This window comes from Neophocaena asiaeorientalis, unplaced genomic scaffold, assembly GCF_003031525.2.
Source record: "Neophocaena asiaeorientalis asiaeorientalis breed wild unplaced genomic scaffold, Neophocaena_asiaeorientalis_V1.1 scaffold46, whole genome shotgun sequence".
Taxonomy (NCBI): Eukaryota; Metazoa; Chordata; class Mammalia; order Artiodactyla; family Phocoenidae; genus Neophocaena; species Neophocaena asiaeorientalis.
The window spans coordinates 5,878,399-5,905,403 of record NW_020175393.1 but is presented as its reverse complement, the minus strand read 5'-3'; the positions used below and the strand labels follow the sequence as shown (position 1 = coordinate 5,905,403).

Here is a 27,005-nt window from a genome sequence, read left to right as displayed (position 1 = left end):
TTAAAGTCCTTTGGGTACTTTAGAAACATCGTGAATAGGTCCTAAAGTAGGCCCATTAAATTCCAAATCTCATTCTTTAGAAGGTGTATGTATATAGAATATAATGGATTTAGTCAGGAAACCTTTTCAAAATGTGCCACAGTTTGGTTTATATTTTGGGACTATTTCTTTCTTTTTTTTTTTTTTTAAGTGTCAATCTTTACCAATTTATTTTATACAAAACAGTAGCAATGTAGAATATGGGAATTATCTTCCGCTGCCACACACGCAAGTTGTGAACATTCCAAGCCAATGTATACAGTTTGGAGGGGAAGGCTAAACAATAGCATCAACCATGCTACTGAACATAGGAATTTTTTATCTAAAAAGACTAAAAATTAGATAGCAATGTCTTCTTAATGCTCTCATCATTGAAGACGGAAGAAACATAAAAAGTGACTGTTTTTAAGATTAAAAGGGACTTTATTTCTTTAGATGGTAACCAAATCTTGACTTCATCACCCTTACCTTCTACAAGTATCAATTACCTGCTTGCTTTTTCTTCTAATTTTAACCTAATTTTAGATAGACAGAAAATGATTCTCATATGACCTTCACCACCTTCCCCCAAATGTTAATGTTCCTGTATATCTTTTCAGAAATATTTGATGTATATGGCATATTTTTATATTTATTCTTAAACATAAATGTCACCTACCATATTACTGTACTGCATCTTGCTTATTTTTCATTATATCCTGGAGGCTATTCCATGTCAGTACATGAAAAGGCTGCCTCATTCTCTATAGCCAGCTGCATAATATTCCATTGTATGGATGTTATCAGGAAAAATTGTGAGAGACTATGAAATGGACATAAAAGATTACCGACTGTCCTATCTAGTGCACTCTTCCGGGTTATCTGAGCCTGTCATTGTCTTTGCGCTATTTCAGAACTCTGTAAATCGTAGGAAACTGAGAGTAATGCAGATGATTCTTGTCCATAGAAATGCAAGTGGATGTTGTTGAGTGGAATGCAACTGAACGTTGTCCTGGGATATCGAGCAGTTTTGCAGCATTTATTTGTAAAGCAATTTCAACATTCCAGATAGCCTATATATATGTATGTGTGTTCTTTGACTTCTCTTTGGGACTGATTTTATTTTCTTCCTGGCTGCTTCATTAATTAATGAGTTAAATAAAATCTTTGACATGTTTTATGTTTGCATGATTTTACTTTTTAAAAAAAATGCCCTTTTAACAGATGTACTATAACAAGTCCTTTTTTGATGGACATTTTATTTGCTCATGCTTGTTTTCAATAGTTTTAATCTCTAGAAAAGTCTGTGCTAGCCTGAAGCAGTACTTTGTGATTACTTGCCAATGAGATTAGTGGATGAAACAGTTTTGATAATTTTTCCATCAAACATTATGACCTGGTCCTTGTCCTCAAGGAGTTTATGGCCTAGTGGAGAAGGAGTAGAAATGATATCAGATGAAGAGTAGCAGGGTATTGGGTAATTTCCTAAAGGAGACCTAAGTTTAAGTTCCCCTAAGGGAACTTGCATTGGCTTGCTTTCCTCACTGCATGTGATTTTCTCATAGGGCCCTCATCTGTGCTAGCTGGAGCAGAACTAGACAGCCCTCTCCTTGGGAAGCTGGGTGCCAGTGTTCCTGTTTTTAATGCTGGCTGTGGAATTAGTTAAGTTGGGGAGTCAAATGGAAACCCATGGCTCCAGTTACCAGCAGAATGGGTTATTTGTTCTTACAGACAGTGGCATTAGCAAGAGACTATAGTGGAGTCATATAGTTGGGGGTCAGAGTGGGGTTAGTGGTTATATTCTAAAGTCAAAACAGAATGCAAAAATCAAGTAATGTCATGGGCTTCCCTGGTGGCGCAGTGGTTGAGAGTCCGCCTGCCGATGCAGAGGACACGGGTTCGTGCCCCGGTCCGGGAAGATCCCACATGCCGCAGAGCGGCTGGGCCCGTGAGCCATGGCCGTTGAGCCTGCACGTCCGGAGCCTGTGCTCCGTAACGGGAGAGGCCACAACAGTGAGAGGCCCGCGTACCACACACACACACACACACACACACACACACACAAAAATCAAGTAATATCAAAATATTCTTTAGGAGATCCTTTACTGCCTACAAAGTGCCATGTCATGGTTTTCTTAATACATGCACACCCCAACATAAGCTAATTTGGATTAGGAGAATTTAATTTTACTAGAAGTTTTATTTGACACCCCTAATTTGGCTTAACACCTCACTTCATGAGTGCCACCATTACTATACACACACACACACACACACACACACACACACAAAAATCAAGTAATATCAAAATATTCTTTAGGAGATCCTTTACTGCCTACAAAGTGCCATGTCATGGTTTTCTTAATACATGCACACCCCAACATAAGCTAATTTGGATTAGGAGAATTTAATTTTACTAGAAGTTTTATTTGACACCCCTAATTTGGCTTAACACCTCACTTCATGAGTGCCACCATTACTAAGCATTTCCTGGCCTGCCTCAGTAGCCTCTACTATGAAGCTATGTCTGCAGTTATGTAATCGGTGGTTTGGTAAAGTTCTTTCAGATACTTATTTTGCTTTTGTGTAGTAGTAATAATCTTGTGTGCATTTGCATTGTTTTCATTGATTTCTTTGCTCTCTCTATGTTCTGTCATACCTCCATTAAAGTTTTAATCATCTAAACCTTAACAAATTTACACTTTGTTAACTACTGAAGTATGTACTATTTATTTCAGTGGTTATTAAACTCTTTTGACATGTGGAAATCACCTGTTGAGAGTTTTTAAAGGAAGGGTTAATGGTTAATTCTCCTAAGGCAGGGTAACTATTCTACCACCTCACTACCTCTCTGTTATCAGTGCTTCTCTAGTGCCTTCAATTAATTCTTTGCTGCCTCCATTTATCTGTCAGTGGTTGAGCAATGTATGAAATCACTCGTACGTTCTGTTTCAGGCTTGATTATAGCAAGGAGCATATAGTCATTGAGTGGAGTGATGGCGAGCTCTCACTATTTCTAACTCCTTCTGTATACATAGTTAAATTCATAAGTTAAATTTGAATATGTTGTGACTCCTTTGTGGTAAGAATTGACCTAATTCAGGTGAAGCTGGGGAGGAGATTTCCAGGGAGCTTCCTTTCATCTATTTATCTAATACTTCTGAGGAGACACCTTAATAAGCACTGATGTTCAAAGAAGGCTTCCTGGTGAGGGTGACACCTCATTAGGCCTAAAGAAAGAGAGCTTACTTATGCAAGGAAAATGTATTTTGGGCAGAGAGATGGCTAAGTGTGTCACAGTAAGTGGTTACGAAGTTCGATGTTGCTGAAGCACAAAGTGAGAGGCAGGGCGTCCTTAGGGAGGAGGCTAGAGTATAAGCACGGGTCAATTCAAGAAGGGCTGTGTGTGTTCCACGAACTTGTATACCAGCCCAAAGACCATAATACAATCAGTGTGATTTTATTAATAATGTGATCACTAATAACTACCATTTGTTAAGCACTTACAATATGCCAGGAACTGTATTAAGTGCTTTATAGTTATTATCTCATTTAATACTCTGGGATATTCACAAGTAAAAATATGGAGGTGCAGAGAAGTTAAGTAACTTGTTCAAGGCCATGTCTAATGAGTGCAGAGAGTGGATTCCAAATTGCAGAGATCTGACTCCAGAGCCTTTTAATTGGGAGTATTATTTTAAAAGTGTTAAGCAGGGGAGTAGTGTGATTATATATTTATTAAATTGATTATTCTGTAAGCTGAGTGGAGATGGAATTGAGGGGGACAGAAGCTGTTGAAGTATTTCAGGTAAGAGATGATTGAAACCTGAACAAGAAGAGGAGTTACTAGATAGGCATAGGAGGGATGAATTAGAGGAATATTTAGGAGGTAAAATTAGGAGATCTAACCAATTGATTAGATATGGTGGAATCAGGGAGAGGAAGGAGTCAAGGAAGTCTTACAGGTTTTTAGCATGGATTGCTGTGTGATGACACCACATATTAAGATAAAGGACAGTGGAGGAGGATATGCATTAAGAGATTAGTTCGGTGTTGAGTATGTTGATTTGAGTTGCCAGTAGGGACATGCAGTAGAATCATATTGCAGGCATATGAATCTGCTCAAATGAATCTGAGAGTCACAGGAGTGGCCTGGGCTAGAGATAGAGATTCGGAAGTTAGTAGGAGGTAGCTGAAACTGGGAGGATAGATAAATAAACTCACCAGGAAGTCACAGCCCTGGGAAACACAACTCGTAAAGAGACATTAGTGAAAGAATAGACACATGGAGGTAAAAGGAGAACCAGGAGAGTACACTGTCACAGAGACTAAGGGAGTAGTGTTTCAAGAAGGGTGTGTCCATATTTCAGAGAGATCCAGGAAGGTAAGGATGGAAAAGCGAATCTTGGATATTCCAATCAAGAGGTTATTGATGACCTTGGTAAGAGTGGTTTCAGTGGAGTGGTGGGCTGATAGTGAGACTTAAGTGGATTCAGGAGTGAATTGGAGGTTAGAAAGAGGAGGCCAGGGGTATAGATAATCTTATGAAAAATTTGAATAAGTACTAGAGAGGTAATAGAAAGTATGTGTGAAGCACAGCGTTGAAAAACTGGCCCTAAACTCTGCATACTGTCAACCTTGGCAAAGCTGATGTGGGCTCAGTCCAACAAATTGAAAGTCTTTGAACCCTTTGGGGGGTGTAGACTTAACTCCTGAGAGTCAGAGTCAGCTGCTTCCTCTGTAGCCTCCCAGTGAGTCCTTCAGTTTGCTCTAATTTGTATGTCAATGCAATATACCTCAGGAAATCATCACCAGTGCACATCATCCTGAATGATATTTTGGTTAAAAAAAAAAGTGATGGGAGAAGTTGGTGGAGGAAGCCCTGGGGAGGAAAATGATAGTTATGGAGTAGCTGTTAAGTGTCAAGCATGTACTGTTATTTCATTGCATTTTCATAACCACCCTACCAGGGGTGTGGCTATCCCCATTTTCTGAATGAGGAGATTGAGAACCCGTAGCCTTATCTCCCCTTATCCTAGGTTCTGCCACCGATGTCTGTAAGCTTGGACAAGTTTCTCAGTTTCCTCGTTTGTAAAAAACCGTGGTTATTATCCTTAAGTCCTTCCCGGCTCTAGGGTTCTAGGAATCTGTAAATAGTTACCAATAGTGTTGCTGTTTGGGCATGAAAAAAGGCTGTTAGGGGAATTTCCCTTTCTCAGTGAATTAGTAACTTAACAGTAACACTGTCAGGTTGTCCACACTAAATAATTTATTTTCCCGTCACACAGTGAGTACCCATTACGTACGTGGCCTTAGAAGGCTACTGTAAAATAAATCAAGTAAATGGGCTCGGTGAAATGCTCTCCATCAGTTGTTACTAGCCCTGGGCACATGGGCACATAGCTACCTGCAAGACTGTGTGATGATTTTAAAGTGTGTTATAGGTTAAGTGCTAAGTATTTTTATTAATTTAGGAGGTACTCTGGCATGTGGCCTTTAAAAATTACATTATTATCTTATCATAAATCTTGATTAAGGCAACAAAACATATTTACTGTGGCCAGCTTCACAGCGGGGGTGAAATAGTTTATAGTGTGTATAATGAGCCGCTAGATGATGGTGATTATCTGTTCACATCTGAAAAACGAGAGTTGGGAAATTAATTAGAAGCTTTAAAAGTCTATTTAATTGTGAAAATTAATTTCAAGTAACAGTATCACATGCCCAGTGAGCACTAAATAATTGAGGAGGAGGAGGGAAAAAAGGAAATTATGAGGCTTTCAAACCTTCTTAAGTCCATTTTGGAAAATGGTTAGAACAAAAATGTAATGCTAGTGTGATTTTCAGAGACATCCTTTACAACATGATGTATAAAGAAACAAGATTAGCAAGTAATAAGCATTTTTAAATTAAACATTCTCCCAATTTCAAGCCAGTGTGTTCTAGGTACACTGATCCTGGCAAGCAGAGGTTATGGTTATGGACTCTCTCCTCAGAGGGCATTATGAAAATTTATAGGAGCAATTTTATTTTCTAATTTGGTTGAGATGCATATTATTTTATTATAAATTATTTTAAAATTTCTCCCTTATAGCTAATGAATTTTTATAAGTGATTAGTAGGTTCTAAATCTATGAATTTTATTAAAGAACAGTAGGTAGCATAACACAATTTTTGTTATAAAAAGTGAGCATTGGGACTGATAGGGTTGATGGCCACTGCATTAGTCTTCTGTTGATGTGCCACAAACTTACAGCTTAAAACAACAGCCCTTCGTGATCATTTCTGTAGGTCAGAAGTCCAGCATGATATAGCGGTATTCTTTGCTCTGGGTCTTACTAGGCTGAAGTCAAGGGGTTTGCAGGGGCTGTGATCTCATCTGAGGCTTGGGGTCCTCTACCAAGCTCATTAGTTGTTGGTAGAATTCGATTCCTTGTGATCATGTAACTGAGGTCCTCATTTTCTTGCTGGCTGTCAGCTGGGGGTCCCTCTCAGCTCCTAGAGGCCACCCTGAGGTTCTAACTACATGGCCCTACTCACAACCTGGCATCTTACTTCTTCAAAGGCATCAGGAGAATCTCTCCAGTTGACTATAACAGTGTCTCATATAAGGTAGCCTAATCACATGATTGACTATCCCATATTCACAGGTGCCGCCTGTACTCAAGAGGAGGGGATTATACAGGGCACGTACACAGGGGAGAGGGAGGAGAATGGGGGGTGGGGCCGTCCAAGAATTCCGCCTACCACAACCACTAGTATCACATCTTCATACCTGTATCTCTTGTATATGTCAGTGGAGTTCAGTTATTTGAAACAGGACCACACTAGCTACTTTAAGCATTCATACAGATATTGAGTACCTACTGTGTGCCAGGTACTTTTCTAGGCACTGAGATGAACTGCCCATGGAGCTTATCTTCTAATGATAAATACCTAATGATGAAGATAATAAAATGGAGTAGCAGGTGAGAAGTGTGTGTGGGGGGTATTCTTTTAGGTAGGGTGGTGAGGGAGCAGAGAACTGAATGATGAGTAGCCAGTAGTGGGGACTCTGAGAACGAGATATTCCGAAAGGCAGAGGGAAGGTAATTATAAGGACCCGAGTTCAGGGGTAAGCTCGTCTGTGTTTAAGGAACAGCAAGGCCAGCGTGGCTGGAGCAGAATGTGAAGAGAGGAGTAGGATATGAGATCGGGGAGGTGATTGGGTGACAGCTCATACAGAGCCCTGTAGGCCTTGGAAAGGGTATGATTTTTTTTATATTACATATTTTTATATAATTTTTAAATTAAAGTATAGTTGATTTACAGTGTTGTGCCAATCTCTGCTATACAGCAAAGGGACTCAGTTATGTACATATAGACATTCTTTTTTTTATATTCTTTTCCATTATGGTTTATCACAGGATATTGAATATAGTCCCTTGTGCTACACAGTAGGACCTTTTTGTTTATCCATGCTATATATAATAGTTTACATCTGCTCATCCCAAACTCCCAGTCCTTCCCTCCTCCAACCCCCTCCCCCTTGGCAACCACAAGTCTGTTCTCTATGTCTGTGAGTCTGTTTCTGTTTCATAGATAGGTTCATTTGTGTCATATTTTAGATTCCACATATAAGTGATATCGTATGGTATTTGTCTTTCTCTTTCTGACTTACTTCACTTAGTATCATAATATCTAGTTGCATCCCTGTTGCTGCAAATGGCATTATTTTGTTCTTTTTTATGGCTGAGTAGTATTCCATTGTATATATGTACCAAATCTTTATTCATCTGTCAGTGGACATTTAGGTTGTTTCCATGTGTTGGCTATTGTGAATAGTGCTGCTATGAACATAGAGGTGCATGTATTCTTTTGAATTATAGTTTTGTCCAGGTATATGCCCAGGAGTTGCTAGATCATATGGTAATTTCTTTTTCTTTTTTTTTTTTGGCTGCACCCTGTGGCATGTGGGATCTTAGTTCCCCGACCAGGGATCGAACCTGTGCACCCTGCAGTGGAAGTGCAGTCTTAACCACTGGACTGCCAGGGAAGTCCCTTTTTTTTTTCAAATGGTAATTCTATTTTTAGTTTTCTGAGGAACCTCTACACTGTTCTCCATAGAGACTGCACCAACTTACATTCCCACCAACAGTGTAGGAGGGTTTGGAAAGGGTATGATTTTTATTCAAAGATAGGAAGGCATTAAAGGGTTTTAAGCAATGGAGTGACTGATCTGATTTATATTTTCAAAATATTTGTATTGAGAAAGGGCCTCTAGGGGTGGGGGAGATGTATAAATACAAATAGATAAACTATGTGAAGGAAATGAATACAGTCATATGAGTGCAGATGATAAGGTATCCTGGCGAGCCTGAGGTCAAGGAAGGCTGCCTGAGGAAATGGTACCTGAATTGCGCCTGGAGTATGGGAGGTGAAAAGAGGAAGGGATCCCAGCAAGGGAACAAATTATGTCAAAACCCTGTGGCATGAGAGAGCTTGTCATGTGCCAGGGAACATTAGGGGAAATGGAGTCAGATAGGAGCCAGATTCCAGAAGCCTCAAAGGCCTAGTTAAATGTTTTTCCTGTTCTCTTACGTTAAGAGGCTTGGCAAGCCACTGAAGATATTTAAGTGGGGGTGAGGGTCATGGAGGGGTTGAGGGAAAGAGTTCATAATCAGTCTTATAATGTGACATTCAGTCTGGATGCTGTGTGGAGGACAGCTTGGGGTGACAAAAGGGAGATGGGTTAGGAGCTAAGCGATGGTCCAAGTGAGAGACAAGGGTGGTGTGGACTAGAATGGTAGCATAGAAGTTGCCAAGAAGTAAATTGATTTGAGAGCTCATTTAGGACGTAACATTAAAAGACTTGCTGATGAATTAGGTATGGGTGTAAGGTTGAAGCAGGTGTCATTCTGGTTTCCATAATTGGATTCACTGAGCTGAGGAACATTGTAGGAGGGCAGGCTTTTTAGTGGCAGAGAGGACGTAGAGAGTACGAAGTGAGTTTTGAAGTACCTTTGAAGTAACCAAGTAGAGATATAAAGTAGGCAGTGGGATATAGAGGTCTGGAATTCAGAGAAGAGAGCCGTTAATATCTATATGGCCTTTTGGGGTTAATTTTGAGGGCTTAAATATGCTAGAAACTGTATTAGGTTCTGGGAGTGTAAAGATGATTAAGACATTCATTCAGTACTTGTTGAATGAATTTATGTTATTGCTTTCTGGAAGTTTGCTTACCAACAATCAATAACAAAATCACAGGGCATTGTTGATGGGGGCAGCGATAGAGGGAAACAGAAGCTGATTCCAAATCGTATAAAAGGGGCACCTGACGTAGATTGGCAATGTCTGTGAAGGCTCTTGCTGAAGGGTGTGAGGTCTGTTCCGAGCCTTGAAAGAGCAGGCAAATTTAGCCAGACGAGGGGAATATAAGAAGTTCCAGTAGTAAAAGCTTGTTCATATTAGAGAATACGATGAAATCTCAGAAGAGCCAACAATTCCAAATCCCTGGCTTTCTCTACAGGCTGGACAAGTGGTGGTAAGGCAGCATCTGTGCTTAAATTGGGTGTTTTTATGGTGATGGTGGTGGACCTCTGATGTAGCCATTCTTGCTCTGCAGCCCTTTTGGAAAGAGAGGAGAAGAGTATTCATAGCTGGCAGGGACTTCAGAGAACTTTAGCCCTTTCTTCTCATTTACAATTGAGGTTACCAGTAGCCAAAGAGGATACCTTGCTGATACCTTGTCAGCAAGTCTGTCTCCGGGCGTCCAAGGTAAGGTTCTTCACACTGCTACAGGAGGCCCAGTGCCCTTTAACTATGTATTTCCACATTCTCTGACATATTTATATGGAAAGAGAGTGTACTGGAAATACTCAGATGCTGCCATTGAGTATTGCAGGTCTCCACGTGGGCTGTGTCTTTGGAAGAGAAACTGAGAATTCTCTCTAGACTGTGTTTGTACCCTCTTTCTTTTTTTCTACCCACTGTATCTTTGTCCTTTTCTTCATCATGTACTAGCAACGAATAATAACAACAGTATAGTTGTGCAGTGATAGTAGTGGTTAATATTTATTGAATATTATGTGCTGGGCACCATAGTAATTGTTTTACCTCATTTAATTCTACCAACAGTCCTCCGAGGTAGCATTTTAGTACTACCAGAAGAGAACATGGAGGCTTAGAAAAAAGGTTAATGTGTCAAGGATTACACAGTAATAAATGGTGGTGCCAAGATTTGAACTCAAGCAGTGTGACTTTGGATACTCTTTACTGCCTTTCCTAAGACAATTTATAAGCAGTGCTGTCCGATAGAAATATAATGTGAGCTACAAATGCAAGCCATGTTTGTAATTCAAAATTTTCTGGTAGCCATGATGAAGGAAAGAAAAACAGGTAAAATTAATTTAGAAATATTTTTATTAAGCCCAATATATCTAAAATGTTGTCATTTAAACATCTCAGTGTGAACAAATAAATGAGATATTTTCATAAGTCTTTGAAATACAATGTGGATTTTATAGCATGTCTCAATTTGGACTAGCCTCGTTTTCAAGGGCTCAATAGCCACATATGATGACTGGCTACCGTTTTGGCCCATGCAACTCCAAAGGGGCAGGAGAGTGAACGAAAATTCTGACTGTTCTGCTTAGTGGAGCCAGAGAGAGAAAAAACCTGCTGAAAATCCACAGATGAGGCAAACTGAAGAAGGCAGAGTGGTAATTCCTGGGTCTGATCCAGTGAGCAGGGGCTAGGGGAGTTTTCTCTCCCATTGCTCTGAAGCTAAGTGAGGTATCTTTTTTTTCTTCCCACATGGAGACTCAGCATTTTTCTGTAGTGTTACTCATCATGGTTAGTTTTCGTAGTAGTCCAGTCCTTAAGCGCTTTTGGAAATAAAGAGGCATTTGTGGCTGGCCACCAGATATTGCAACATTCTTTCTGTGGGAAAGAGGTAAGAATTCTAAGGCTTATACATTACTTGCTTTTGGAATGTCATCTTTTGTTCGTTGGGGAGGGGGTGAGATTGGAAACTGTAGTGATCATTTGCTGTGTGATCTCTAAGTTACAGCTGTTACAGCACAAGGAGAAGAGTAATTAACTTTTTAAGTTTATATTTATGGGTAATGCTCATCACCTGTTACTTTCTTTGCCCTGTAGCTAGGCTCATAGTAAGGCTTCATTCACCCAATTGTTTGTTCAGTTGAATATTAGCTGAGAAGCAAATATACCTAGAACTGAGCTATTTGAATCGTTTCCTTCATGAACTTCCATTCTTAGACACTTGCTTTCCCTGGGTCCTTCGCCTTAGAAAAAGCAACACAGGCTTATCCTAACAAGCTAAATAACATCGGCGTGTAGAAAGAATGAACAGCCCTGTCCTTCCTCCGTTCTGAAAATGCAGACCTGTGTACTGTCTAAAAGCACATCAGGAGTGTTATATTTTTGTGAATGGAAAAATAGAATAAGGATATATCAAAGATTTTTACCAGAATGTTGACTCTCAGGATTATACTGTTGTTAATGTTTGTTTACATTTCCGAAGTATCTGCAGAATTTACAGTTGAAAAACCTTAATAAATCACTAGACACTTAGCAAGAGAACACCAAGAAAGGGGCCGCATAATAATTAAGTGGTATTGTAAGTTTAAAAATATTTGGAAAATGTGAGAAACATCATGCAAAGTGTGATACAGGGATATAACCTTGATTAGTAAAGTGGAAATTTGGAAACCAAATACCTGCTGAATATTATGGGGAGGGAGAACTTCTTAATGAAAACATTTGGCTATAAACAGTTGAGAGATATTTTTAAGATGAGCACGTTATTTATTTATTTCTGCATCAGGTCTTAGTTGTGGCATGTGGGATCTTTCACTGCGGCGCGTGGGCTTCTCTCTAGTTGTGGCCTGTGGGTTTTTTTTCCCCTCTCTGTAGTTCTGGGGCGCAGGCTCCAGAGCATGTGGGCTCTGTAGTTTGCAGCACTCAGGCTCTCTAGTTGAGGAGCGCGGGTTCAGTAGTTGTGGCACACGGGCTCAGTTGCCCCGTGGCATGTGGGGTCTTAGTTCCCCGACCAGGGATCGAACCCACGTCCCCTGCATTGGAAGGCAGTTTCTTCACCACTGGACCACCGGGGAAATCCCTGAGCACATGTATTTTTATAATCAATTCCTGAGAGTGACATGGAGTCCCACGTTTGTGTCTCCAACCTATACTTAGATCATTTCATTTCAATGTATTATTTGTTTATTGAATACTGTCCTTGTGGGACACCAGGGAGAAAGACCTAGTAACCACCCTCCAGGAATTTGTTTTGGCTATTTTTAACTATTAAAAATCTGTTTTTTACTAAAACTCTATTCCCATCAATAGTTTCTCATTTCTTCTCAAATTGCTTCTCAGGAAAGTACAGCAAGTCAGAGATCATCTATATCAGTGTATTCATCCTTTTGTTTGGAAAAAAAAAAAAAGGCCTCCTTTAGATAAACAAATATTTCAGCACTTTTTAAAGTTTCCACTTCTTAAAATTTTTTAAAATATCATTTAAATAAAAGATAAATCAATTCTTGTTTTTAAAGAAGGAAACACTTCAGAAGTACATTGAGTTTAAACATAAACCTTCCCATTCACTCCCTTCTATCCCCTCACTCCCACCCCCCTCCCTGGAAGTTACTACTGTTAACAGTAGGTGTGTGGCCTTGCAGTCCTTTTTTCCATGTATGTATTTACTTAATTAGTTCAGTAGATATTTAAGTGCCTTCTTAAATATAGAAACACACATATATTTATATTTACATAGTTGGATCCTATTGAACTGAGGCCTGCTCTCTGCACTTAACTGTGTTTTGGAGCTTAAGTCAGAACTTTCAGATCTATTCCCTTCTTATTAACGGCTGCTGCGTTGTGGGGATGCACTGTAATTTATTTTCCACCCCCCCCCACTTTCTGCTATTACAAGCAATGCTGAATTAATAATCCTAGAAGCAGAATTACTGGGTTATAGGAAACGGATATTTAAAAATTTGACAGATTCTGCTAAATTAACCTCTAAAAAGCTGAACCAGTTTATATTTCCAACAGCAATATGAGATCATTGTTTTCCTACATATATGATTTAGTTATAGAGATCTAGAACTTGAAGGGACCACAGAATGTGGCCCAACCCCTTCCACCCCTTTTCTAAGGTAGAAAATGAATCTCAGAGACTTGAAATGATTTGTCCAGATCTTACCCAGCAGAACTATGAGTACTTCCCAGTTTCTGATTCTGTGTTCTCTTGGAGGCATCTTAGTTTAGACACATTTTATAGTGCAAGGTTCTGCCATACTGTTTGTTTCTGTTTCTTTTCTGTTGTTACTCGAAACAAACTTCCTTTTCAGTTTCACATTTTCTGATAGTGCCCTGAGACTCCTGCCTTTGCCATCTTGTCTACATGGAACATCTTTCACTTAATATCCTTAAAAAGCTACCTCCTTCCATTATTTAAAGCCCTCCTTATCCACAGGGTGTATGCATTACTTTAGATTTCCCCATAGGTACAGCACAGCAAAGGAAGTATTTTATGAATCTTCCTCATCGGCAGCTGACCCTACCCTGTTGGCCAAGTAAAACATAAGCTTCTTCTTTTATAAGCTTGGAGAAGGAAATAGACTGCAGGCATTGGTCTATTATAGCATTTCTGCTACATTTGATCATTTTATGTCAAATAATGTGATGACATTTAAACTAAATGAACTCCAACTTAATAACATGAAAAATTTTATTAATTACAGTTTATTTTTTTCTCTTAAAAATAACAAAGAATGTAGGCTACTTATAAAGTATAAGTGGAATCTCCTCCTCTTGTGTTAATATATTTATTGCTAAGGTGTCTGCATTGGAGGCTTGTTTCTCTTATAAAGGCATGGTCCTGGTATATTTTCTTGACAGGCTATGAGAATTTGTGTCAGTGACATCCCAAATTGGTGCTCTAGCTGAGCTGGTCACATATCAAGATGATAACTTTAGGTAAAGAATCAACTTATGAAATTCTAAGGAACAGAGATCAGCCTTGATGCATAGTTAGATCGTGATAAAAGAGATAGAATTCAGTATTAGATTTGAATTAAATTTGGTCCATGAATGTTGTTCGGAACTGAGGATAGCAGTCTAATCATAAGCTTATCAATTATTCAGTAGCATCTTGGGGGTATTAGTGCACAGAATACAGAAAGCCCATCTGTTACTCTTTAGAGTTTTTGTTCTAAAACAGAAGGAAAAAAATGTACATTGTTCTCTTTTTTAATGGATTTTATTCTTCCACAGTGTCAGTGAAGTTTATATGTGCACTGGAAGAGTGCACATATAGGCAGGCCACATATTTGCATAGTCATGGGGGTTTATGGAAGATTTGGGGTAAGATTAAGTTTGGAATATGAAGGATGACAGTTTTACAGGAAAAGTCCATTTTCCTCGTCTTAAGAGACGTGGACTTCTTGAACTTTTTGCCTAAGATTTTGTTCCTGAAATGCAAGTTATTTGCTTGACACGTGCTGTTCATCCCCTTATTCTACATACACACTATAGATTTGGATTTGGCTGTAGATTTGGCCTTGGCCATAAATTTGGGTCAGTGGCTCTCAGTTTGAACTGTTAAGTGCTAGACTACATGAGGATAATTATCTCTGAGTTTTATTCTTTCTTTTCATTGCAGTAGAGAATGGTATGTTGGAGGAATAAAGACAATGCTCATAAAACCAAGGGAAGGGATTATATAGGGGAGAAAAAGAACAAAAGGAAGACTAGTATAATATGTGAACATTTCCTTTAGATTATATGCTAGAATGGCAACAAATAAATTTATAAATCAGGATTTTAGGTGGACTAATTTCTCAGAACTGATCTTCTTTTAAATATCACAGAAAACAGCCAAGATAGGGTTTAACAAACTGCATCAAAGTATGCACAGTAGAACATTTTTATAACATCTACAAATGAAAAGCCAATTTCCTTTATGCAGACAATAATGCAAATGTTCACAGTAGCTTTGCTACAAAGAAATTAAATTGTTGCAATTGATGATTCCACTGCTTTAATGGGAGTTCATGCTATAATAACCTTTATTAATTAGGAAAATATCATATAATTTAAATCTGGGCAAGAATATTACAGACCCATAAGTTGCCACTGAAGAAATTAAAAAGAAATGGCTGTCCTGTATTTTCAAATATTATTACAACTAATAACCTCTGTACTCATCTTGACTTTTTCATTGTTTTTTGACTCTTGGGGCATATATTTTTCTGTTCCCAGTGTACAGTTCATATAATTTTCAATAGACTTGGGACCAGTAAGGCTGATAACGCAAAAAAGGATAGTTATATAAACTCTAAGATCTATAAGTGATAGCCATTCTTAGAGTTGCAGTCTGTGACATGTCATTTACAAAAGTGATTCCCCTCCTATAGAGGGTTGACTTATAGGGAGTTACACAGTGGCACAAACAAGAGCTAAGAGACTGAGGGAAGGTTGTGGCTGGATAACGTAGGTCTTGGGGAAATGGGTTAATAAAATCTGGTGATAGGTTTCTGTACCTTATCCCTTTCTGAAGCATAAGCTCAAGAAGGTACTCTAGGGAAGAAAGAAGCAAGCTTAAATATTTGGGGAAACTTTAAAATAGAATGAAACTCTCTTGGGTCATTTGATACTTATTTTGTTCTAGCATACCTGATTTGAACGCTGTTGTTTGTTTGCCGGTGTTTGGGAAAGATTGTTTTTTTTTTTTGTTTGCTTTTGTTTTTGTTTTTTTTGCGGTACGCGGGCCTCTCACTGTTGTGGCCCCTCCCGTTGCGGAGCACAGGCTCCGGACACGCAGGCTCAGCGGCCATGGCTCACGGGCCCAGCCGCTCCGTGGCGTGTGGGATCTTGCTGGACCGGGGCACGAAGCCGTGTCCCCTGCATCGGCACGCGGACTCTCAACCACTGCGCCACCAGGGAGGCCCAAGATTGTTTTAATTAGAGATTGGATCCAGAGAAACTGAAGAAGTAATGAGTACAAAATAAAAATAATACTACAAATTATATATTGGGCTGTTTTTGCCTTGGGAGTCTCAGATATTTTGTGATTGAATAATAGAATAGCTTCTCCCAGCCACCCCAGAATTAGATGTCATTGCCAAACTAAGCCAGGAGCATTGCCTAGTCTAGGAAAACACTTCTCAAAAGATGGCCCAGGGCTTCCCTGGTGGCGCAGTGGTTGAGAATCTGCCTGCTAATGCAGGTGACACGGGTTCGAGCCCTGGTCTGGGAGGATCCCACATGCCGCGGAGCAACTGGGCCAGTGAGCCACAACTACTGAGCCTGCGCGTCTGGAGCCTGTGCTCTGCAGCAAGAGAGGCCGCGATAGTGAGAGGCCCGCGCGCCGTGATGAAGAGTGGCCCCCACTTGCCACAACTAGAGAAAGCTCTCGCGCAGAAATGAAGACCCAACACAGTCAAAATAAATAAATTAATTAATAAACTCCTACCCCCAACATCTAAAAAACAAAAGATGGCCCAAGGTCACTGGTATGCCCTGATCAAAAAATAATGGCAAATGTCAGGTGATCTCACAGTCTTTCATTTATATATATCCTTTGGCAACTTGCTGATAACCATACAAGTGAAGCATTAAGAATATGTAAGATGTGGCATTCATAAATCCATGTTTGCATAATACTAGAGTTTATAAAGGATTCTGATTTAGTGTTCTACTAAGAAGTCTGGCTACTAAGCAGTCTGATGCAGCATTGCAAAACTCCTATTCCACATATGAACATGTGTAAGTTAGAATTATTTTATGTTTTTGGAAAGATACATATCACTGTTATGTTGAGTTGTGTTTTTCAGTTGTTTCTGTTTTTTTTTATTATAAATTGCTGTTTAGCTTTATCATTATCAATTTAATTTGTTACAGGTTGTTCAGCTAACCCTATAGTGTATATTGATGCATATTTGTAGTAATAATATTCTTGGTCTGTAGTTTTTCAGTAGCTAGAGTTTTAACTACATTGTAGTTAAAATGTGAATTATTCTCCCCATATTAGTAAAGCAGATGTATATGTAATCTCCAAAAGTTGGATTGAAAAGTGACACCTGCTTTTTTTTTTTTATCACCCATGGCATATTTACTGGGTCTGAATAGGGTATTTGAAAAAAAGTTTGAGAACTGCTGGTGTGAGGAGCTAGTTGGCAGGTCTAGGAGTCAGAGTGAGACTCATTTCTGACTTCTTCCATAGCATAGCTCTTATAAGTTCAGGACCTTGACAGACGTTGGTTTAAATCTGCTATTTATTGTCTGTGTCCTTGGACTAGTTGCCTAATCTTATCTGTCCCTCAATTTCCTATTTGTTAAATAGGATAAAAAAAGTACCTACCTAATCCACTTGTTAGAATTCTAGGTAAGGTGGTGTGTGTAAAATGCTTAGTACTCTGCCTAGCTTATAATTAAGTCCTCAATAATAGTAACCATTATTATTAGGTGAGAAGTACTTTCTTTGTCCCTATTGCAAAATGGTTAATTTGCTACTAGATTGTTACTTTGTTTTAAGCTTCTGCCTTAAAAAAAAAAATTTGTAGGAGTATAGTTGATTTACAATAGTGTGTTAGTTTCAGGTGTACAGCAAAGTACTTTAATTATACATATACATATATTGATTCTCTTTCAGATTCTTTACCCATATAGGTTATTACAGAATACTGAGTAGAGTTCCCTGTGCTATACAGTAGGTCCTTGCTGGTTATCTATTTTATATATAGTAGTGTGTGTATGTTAATCCCAAGCTCCTAATTTATCCTCACTCCCACATGTTTCCCCTTTGATAACCGTAAGTTTGTTTTCAAAATCTGTGAGTCTGTTTCTGTTTTGTAAATAAGCTCATTTGTATCATTTTTTAAAAAATTAGATTCCACATATGAGTGATATCATATATTTATCTTTCACTGTCTGACTTACTTCACTTAGTATGATAATCCCTAGGTCCATCAATGTTGCTGCAGATGGCATTATTTTGTTCTTTTTTAAGGCTGAGTAATATTCCATTTTACAATATGTATGTGCCACATCTTCTTTATCCATCTCTCTGTTGATGGACATTTAGGTTTCTTCCATGTCTTGGTTATTGTAAATAGTGCTGCAGTGAACATTGGGGTGCATGTATCTTTTTGAAGTACGGTTTTCTCCAGATATATGCCCAGGAGTGGGATTGCTGGATCATATAGTAGTTCTATTTTTAGTTTTTTAAGGAACCTCCATACTGCTCTCCATAGTGGTTGTACCAATTTACATTCCCACCAACAGTGTGGGAGGGTTCCCTTTTCTCCACACCCTCTCCAGCATTTATTGTTTGTAGACTTTTTGATTATGGCCATTCTGATTGTAGTTTTGATTTGCATTTCTCTGATAATTAGTGATGTTGAGCATCTTTTCATGTGCTTTTTGGCCATCTGTATGTCTTCTTTGGAGAAATGTCTACTTAGGTCTTCTGCCCATTTTTGGATTGAGCTGTTTTTTTGACATAGAGCTGCATGAGCTGTTTGTGTATTTTGGAGATTAATCCCTTGTCGGTTGCTTCATTTGCAAATACTTTCCTATTCTGTAGGTTGTCTTATTTTTTTTATGGTTTCCTTTGCTGTGCAAAAGCTTTTAAGTTTCATTAGGTCCCATTTGTTTATTTTTGGTTTTATTTTCATTGCTCTAGGAGGTGGATCAAAAAAGATATTGGTGTGATTTATGTCAAAGAGTGTTCTGCCTATTTTTTCCTCTAAGAGTTTTATAGTGTCTGGCCTTACATTTAGGTCTTTGATCCATTTTGAGTTTATTTTTGTGTATGGTGTTAGAGAATGTTCTAATTTCATTCTTTTACAGGTAGCTGTCCAATTTTCTCAGAACCACTTATTGAAGGGACTGTCTTTTCTTTGTTGTATAGTTTTGCTTCCTGTGTCGTAGATTAATTGACCATAGGTGTGTGGGTTTATTTCTGGGCTTTCTATCCTGTTTCATTGATCTGTATTTCTATTTTTGTGACAGTACTGTACTGTTTTGATTACCGTAGCTCTGTACTATAGTCTTAAGTCATTTTAATGCCTTTAATATGGAGGTTCATTGTTAATAATAGTGTATGTTTCAAATGACCTTGATAATTGCAAATTTGGAGGTCAGTTTTTTACTGAAATATATTTGACCTATAACTGTAAATTCACGGTGTACAACATGTTAATTTGCTACATTTATATATTATAATGTCATTGCCATTGTACAATAATTAGGACCTCTATCATGTTACATAATTATTTCTTTTTAGTAGTTGGAATAATCACGTTCTAGTCTCTTAGCAAGTTTGATTATAATACAGTACTGTTGTCTATAGTCACTATACTGTGTATTAGATCTCTAGGACTTATTGGGGGAGGGGTCACCTTGTAAAAATCAGATTACTAGGGGTAGAGTTGTCATAGTGGCCATTTTCTTGTTGTCTGCTTGTGTTGGCAATGTTACATTATCTTCAATCAGTGGTTTCCTTGCAGGAAACTTTTTAAATTCACTTGTTATTTTGTAAGCAATAATTTAATTTAAACTATATAACCTTTGGTAAATTCAAGTAAGCAGGCCCAGGTAAACCTGACATTTCCCTTGAACAAAGGAGGACACTGCCTTTTTTCTCATTTTGCTAGGTTAAAAATATATATCAATATAAGTGTTAAGATTTTCTTCCCAAATTCCTATGGTTTGTATTCAACTCTCCCTAGGATGTGAGTACCCCATTTTAGAGAGCAATTTGCTAATTATTTGAATATTAACTCTTATTCTGACACAAGAGTATAACAGATAATTTTTTGTAGTTGTTTTGGTACGGTACTTATGGAAGATTACTGTATTTGACTTTCTACAAATCATAAAATCATGGCCTGCTAGTTCTAGAGTTGACATTATTTGTCATCTAGCCCTACCTTCCTTCCTCAGTGGACAGTGAGCAACTTTATCTTTCACTAGTCTTTGTTTTTCTATCACCTAGCACTGGGCCTGTATTGTAGAGAGAGCTCAATAAATCTCTTATCGAATGAATTATATATAGATTCAGAAACTAGTTTGTCCTTTGGCCAAGAAGTGTAGAATCAATGTGGTAATTGGTAAATGGAGTTACATACAGTCTTCATAAAATAATCTCATCAAGTATTTTTATGGTGCAGTTCCTTAGTGTTCCAAGTTGAGTATATCTATAAACATTTGTTTACAAACATATAAAATCATAGAACGACAAGAATTTGGAGCTGGACTGGATGTTAGAGATCATTTAATCTTTCTCAGAGAAAAGGGATCTCAGGAATCCCAAGACGAGAAAATGCCCGTGAACTCTTCTTACCGTAGCACTTTACTGCCTGGTGATACTACTCTTCTGCAAGGTTTAGAATTGGATTTGCAAAATATCAGAATCAAGGTTACACCTGCTAGTATGGTCATTCTACACCTGTTTATTCAGACGTTTGGATGACAAGGGTAGAGTATATATCAAAAGAAGTGAGGCATCCTTCCAATGAGAAAGTAGAATGTGATTTTTTGTGAGTGTTTAAGATGCAGACAGGACATCATTTCATTTATTTCCCCAAGCTATATTAATTTAAAGTTTAAGGATTACTACTTCAAATTACACACCACATGGGTACTAAGAGCAGAAAGAAATTGCTAAACCATATGCTTATAAATGACATCTCTTTCCTCAAGAGAAAGATCATTTATATTTTGCAATTAAAGAGCAGAAGGTCTTTTTTCCCATAAAGTTCTTTCAGTCAGGAAATATGGGGGGGGGCGGGTGGAGAGGGTTTCCCAGGGGAGATTTATACAGCATTCAAGGACTCTTTCGCATCTCCACCTGATGGAACTTTGCCTTTTGTCCATTTCCTGATTAAGCTCTGGAGAGTAAACTTTAATTCTAAAAAATATAGTAAGCTCTTGTTAAAGAAAAGTTTGTAAACAGTTCTGCTGGAAGTGAGCTTTAAGTAAAGAAATTGATATTTAGGTCAGCTTGGTTTTTTGAATAAGAGGCAATTATAGCATTACAACATTGTGAACTACATACGGCATTCTCACTTTATTGATGGACATTGTTTACTATTTTGGTTAGAACAAATGGGTGTGGGTTTCTTATAGCATAGTAAATAGTCAATAACCCTGAGAATTTTAGTACTGCGGCTTTAGTCTTTTTTGTTTTTTTCTGATGCATTTGAATCCAGGAGAGTTAACCAACCACACACAAAAAAGTGTAGTTTCTGTACCACCATCCCTGGTAAATAAATTCATAGAAAGTCTCAGAACCTTCAACTAATAATTGTATATGGTATCATGAACGGTACCATTTCTTCTCTCAGAGTAAGTCCCTGCTCCCCCTGCCTTCCTACCCTTCTCTTTCCTCTTACCTTGAAGGAGCAGCTTGAATAAATAGATTGCCCTTGCCCTCTGGGACTGTCAACAGGAGCAAATCTCAGAGCACTTTGTTTGCATCTGAGAAAATCTCCTGTAAATTTAGAAAAAGTCATACTGAAAATCTCGTAAGGTGAAGATATTTAGTTGGTGAAGATCTTTAGATAGACTGTCCTAGGCCATGCTACCCAGGTATCTGATATTCATTACTTTTTGCCTGTCTTAGTGTGATGAACTTTTTGTCCTTGACTTCAAGTTGTTAATTAATTTTTAACTGTGGACGTAATATATAGTCCTTCTGCTTACCATTCTGTCTTAGTCATTAAATCAGGTACTACTGGATGTGGCAAATTAAAACACTTGCTGTCTCATTCAAAAGCTAATTTAATTTGTAATTTTAGTAGCCAAAGTTATTGAAATATTTGTGTATAGTTTTATTACAATAAAACATTCTTGTTATAAAAATTGTAAACATTACAGGAATATGTAGTACACTATGTAAAATTTTTCCCACAGCCCTAATCCATTGGGTTAACCCTTGTTAACAATTTGGTGTTTGCTTTCTATGTATTTAACAAAATAAGATTTTATTATAATATTGTTTTGCAGCTTGCCTTTTTGCATGTAAATACATATATTTAAAATTTTTTCAATGTCAATAAAGTATTTAACTTTATTCTTTTAAAATCATTGTATAATATTCCATTGTAGAGGCTTACCATTATTTGTTTATCCAATTCCCATTAAATGGACCTTTAAGTTTTTTCGATTTTTTACTGTTACAGAAAGTGCTGAAGTTGACATTCTTGTGTATTTATTTTTGTGCTCTTGTATGAATATCCAGCTTACTTTTTTCAGAATGGCCAGCCAACATTTTTTACTGAAAAAATTCATATTTTCTCCCACTGAATTAAAATGCTACATTTATATATACTATACTGAATTCTTATGTATACTTGGGTTTATATCTGGACTAATATGTTTCAGTGATATATCGCTCTAATATGACATTGTTTTAATTGTTCTAATTTATGATTTGCTTTCTCATCCAGTAAACTGGCCTCTTCTCATTGTTCTTTTTTTTAGAATATATATGAAATCACATATTTATTCTTTCAGATGAACTTCTTTACCTCAATTTACTTTAAAAACTCTGTTGTGATTCTCATCAGGATTACTTTTAATTCCTGTGTTAATTAGAACTGTGTCTCTCAGCTTTACAAACTTCTTGGTAAATATAAAATTCTCATTTTTCCTTCTCAGTGTTCTAATATGTGTGCCCATTTGTCAAATTACTGTGTTTAACTGTGTATCCCTACCAAGAATGTTTTGTTGAATTTTGCTCTCTGTTGCTAAAGCATTTTTTTTTGTTTTTGTTTTTTTTAATATTTATTTATTTGGCTGCACCGGGTCTCAGTTGTGGCATGCGGAATCTTTGTTGCCACATGCGGGATATTTAGTTGTGGCATGGGAACTTTTAGTTGTGGCATGTGGGATCTAGTTCCCTGACCAGGGATTGACCCCAGTCCCCCTGCATTGGGAGTGCAGAGCCTTAGCCACTGGACCACCACGGAAGTCCCTAAAGCATTATTTTTGTTCACAATAAAGTAAAATAAAATACCAAATATGCTTTTTTCTTTACAACATCTCCAAACAGGGTATGTCTCTTCATTTGTTTTTCTTAAGTCCCTCAGAAGAGTTTTATAACTTCCTTTACATGTTCTCTGAGTTTATTCCTAGGTATTGCTTATGTTTTGCAATTATAGATTGCAGGTCATTTCCCTCATATTTTCTAGCTGGTTGTTTTGGGCATGACAGGTTACTATATATTTTCATATACAGTTGACCGTTGAACAGCTCAATGGTTGGGGGGCCTACCTTCTGCACAGTTGAAAATTTGAATGTAATAGTCGGCCTTCCGTGTGAGGTTCCTCTGTATCCGCATTTCCTCCGCATGTGAGGATCCACAGTTGTGGATCGTGTAATACTGTAGCATTTACTATTGAGAAAATCCGAGTATAAGTGGACTCTGCAGTTCAAACCCTTGTTCAAGGGTCAACTGTAATAATTTTATGTGGTCACCTTAGTGAACCTTCCTTATTTGCTCATATTTTTTCAGTTGATTCTCATGGATTTTTCATGTGGGCAATGAGATTATCAGCAAATAGTGATTATTTTGCCTGTTTGTTTCCTAAGCCATTTACCTTTAACTTGGTTTTCTTAATTGTATTGTCTTTTGTTCCTGAAAAATGTTAATAGTGATGAATAGACATCCTTATCTTATTTCTGAACTTTCTAGGGATGTTTCTACTGTTTTATTATTAACTAGATGCTTATATCTGTTGTAGTTAGGCTGTGTATATGTGTATAAATTTTAGGACGTATTCTTTTATTCCTATTCAATTAAAACTGTTAAAATAAAAGGAATTTTAGCTTTTATTGAGCTAATTATATGATTTTTTTTCTCCTTTAACCTTTTAATTTGATGATAGTTATTTTTCCTAATATTCAAATTTCTTTCTTGGAATTGACCGCCTTTGTCATGAATCCTTCTGCTTAATTCTGTTTTCCAATATTATACACAGGCTTTTTTTTTCATGTATAGTGATTTTTGAGTGTGTGAATGTGGTCACATCTTCGTGTCAGGCTTATATTGGCTTCATAGGAAGAAGCAGAAAACTTCTCATGTGCACAGGAATAGTTTAAATAACATTCTAATTATCTGATCCTTGAAGTTTTGAAGAAACCTGTCCATGAAACTGTTTGGATCTGGCATGTTAGGAGGTCAGGGGTTAGGAATACATTTAGGCAGGTGGGGTAGGTTATTTTCTTAGTATCCCTTTCTCCTATCCAAATCTAAGATTAAATAAGTGTATTGGATAGGTTTTTAGGCTCCATGTCTTCAGTCCTATCCATATGAACAGCCCTCATTAAACACCCTGGGTATTGAGTCTCTAAAAAGCTTCCTGGTTGGCATCGTGCTCTCACAGCTTCCTGGGGGAATTTAGCACGTTCGATGTAACTCCATTGAGAGAGGAGTCTTGAAAGCTTGTGTCTGGTTTCTCCCAGACTTTGCCCCATGTGCTTTTTCGAAACCTTTGCTGATCTTCCTTTGATGCTTTTGTGTAATAAATTACAGTCATGAGTCCAGACATTTGCTGAGTTATGAGAGTCCATTTCATATGACAGGACAAAACAGTGGTATTAAAAGGCAGTGGCAGAGTTTTAAGACATAACTTTACAAATGTACTATAACTTTGTCATTACAGGTATGGAAATAATCTCATGGAAGTTAGAACATTTGTCAAAGACCACGTATGTCATTAGTAGCAGAATAATAAGTATGAAAGCATAAGAAACATGTCAGTAAATAGTTTTTACTATTAAAGCTCCATGAGCTTTAATTTTTTTCTCAATTTTATTTATCAAATTAAACTTGATGGTTTAAAATGTTAAAGTTTTAAATGTTTAAAATGTTAAAGTTTTAAATGTTAAACTTTATTTAACATAAATGTAGTATTAAAGTTTATTATGTATCAGTTGAAGATTATTATTATTAAAGTTATTATTAATTTTATTGATGTGTAGTTTCTAAAACATGGTTTTTTTAAATGCAAGTGGATGGATGCAAACTGTCACTTCACAGATAAGCTAGGACATTGGGCGAAAATATTTCTGCATACAAGCTATAGCATGGGTAACTTTGTTAGCATCATTTGCATCTTTGCAGTAAGATTAAAAATGGAATCATATCCTAAATAAATATTCTTAGCAGATATTTTGTATATTTATGCAGCTGAGAAGGGATGTGAACCTACAACAGCAGAGTCTAAATCAGTGGCTATTTTGTAGGCTGCTCATAAGAATGGCTTCAGAATAGGGATTCCACATTCCAGACCAATTAAATCAGAATTTCTGGTGGGTGGGGCTCAAGCATCTTTTTTCCTCTTTTAAGCTCCCCATGTGATTCCAATGTGTGGCAAGCTCATTGAGAATCACTGGTCTAATTTAAATTATTTCTATATGCCAATACAGATTGTGTTTATTCCATACTAAGTGTCTGTTTTCTATACCCAGAAATATTTGCTTTATGTCTGGAAAAGCATAATTAGAATGTAAACTTAGCAAAATGAAATTGTATGTATTAAGAAATTCAGATCTGGAGAACTTAAGGTAGATATTTATATATGTAGTATTAAAGTTTATTATGTATCAGTTGAAGAATTACAAATTTACCTTTGAGCTAGTTAGCCAAAAATCTATCACTGTCCATCAAGAGTTATTAGTTAATCATTTGAGTCTCACTCATGACCTAGATAAAATTTGAAGATAATATGATACCAGAGAACATATTCAGTGGGTGTATGCGTGGCGTCCTTTCAGTTAGGGAAAGCATCTATTTTGTTTAGAGTCATGCACTATCTTGAACTATTGGATAGTGATAATGAGAGTTCATGTTGAAGGAAAATGGGATTTTGAAATCAGGTACCAGTAGCTTTCAGAATTTCATGGCTGATATAGGAAATGACCATGCTCTTTTGAACATCATTTAGATAACCCAACCAGAAACCAAAACAAAAAGCAAAAGCAGTCTTATCCTTTGCCTAGAGTACAGTCAGTCCTTGATCATTTGTTAGAGCAGGGATGGCAAACTATAGCCTGAGGGTTAAATCTGGTCCTTTTCTGTAAATAGTTTTATTGGAACAAAGCCATGCTCATTAATTTACTTACTGTCTCTGGCTGCTTTTAGGCTCCCAATGACAGAGTTGAATGGTAGTGACAGAGGCTGTATAGCTTGCAAAACCTAAAATATTTACTATCTGACCCTTTGCAGCAAGTTTGCCGACTTCTGTGTTAGACTGTTGTGTCACATGTTAGATGATTGAATTTCACATGATCTGCTGACACTCCTAAATGGATCCTCTTAACCTGAATTTGGTCTTTCACACACAAGTGACTGGAGATGATTCAGTTTTTAGGGCTTTTGAATGCAGGTTGCAGTTGAAGGAGAGGGATTTGCGTTGAGAATGAGGGGAGTATGCTGATAGCCCTCTGATGTTCCTACTATAGGGAGCCAGGAGCTTATTTACTTACCTGGGGTGGGTGTCTCCTTGCCTAACTCATCCTCCACGTTCCTCTACATCACATTCCTTGCTGTTGCTTCCTCAGTTGGGGGTGGGCATGGAGTAACAAGTAACTGGGGAAACTGGATTGTGAGGATCTTCCACTGCAGTCTCGGGGGATAACGACAGTTTCTCACATACCTTGTTGATAATGGACCTGGATGTGGAGGTTTAAAGTTTAGGAGTGGCTTAATCTTTAATCGCGGTACAAGTGGAGAGTTCAAGAAGGTGTGGAGGTCTTGGGAGATTGGGATTGACATATATACACTAATATGTATAAAATGGATAACTAATAAGAACCTGTTGTATAAGAAAATAAATAAAATTCTAAAATTCAAAAAAAAAAAGAAAATGTGGAGGTCTAGTGGAGAGAGCATATCTGGCTCATTTCTTCTATTTTCTGGTGCAACAGAGGGGTAGCTGGCTCACCTCTGAGTTGTCAGCCACATCTTC

At 37.6% G+C, this 27,005-nt stretch overlaps 1 protein-coding gene across 4 annotated transcripts in view; it reads left to right on the top strand.

The window, feature by feature from the left end:
• BTBD9 (BTB domain containing 9) overlaps positions 1-27,005 on the top strand; it is a 406,228-nt gene that overhangs the window by 12,441 nt on the left and 366,782 nt on the right. The window contains exon 1 of one of the 4 annotated variants that reach the window (XR_003006038.1): positions 24,731-24,791. The exons of the other annotated variants lie outside the window; for them this stretch is intronic. The gene's annotated coding sequence lies outside the window, so the exon portion shown is untranslated. Of the gene's footprint in view, positions 1-24,730; positions 24,792-27,005 lie in introns of those variants that run through there. 4 annotated transcript variants of the gene reach the window in all.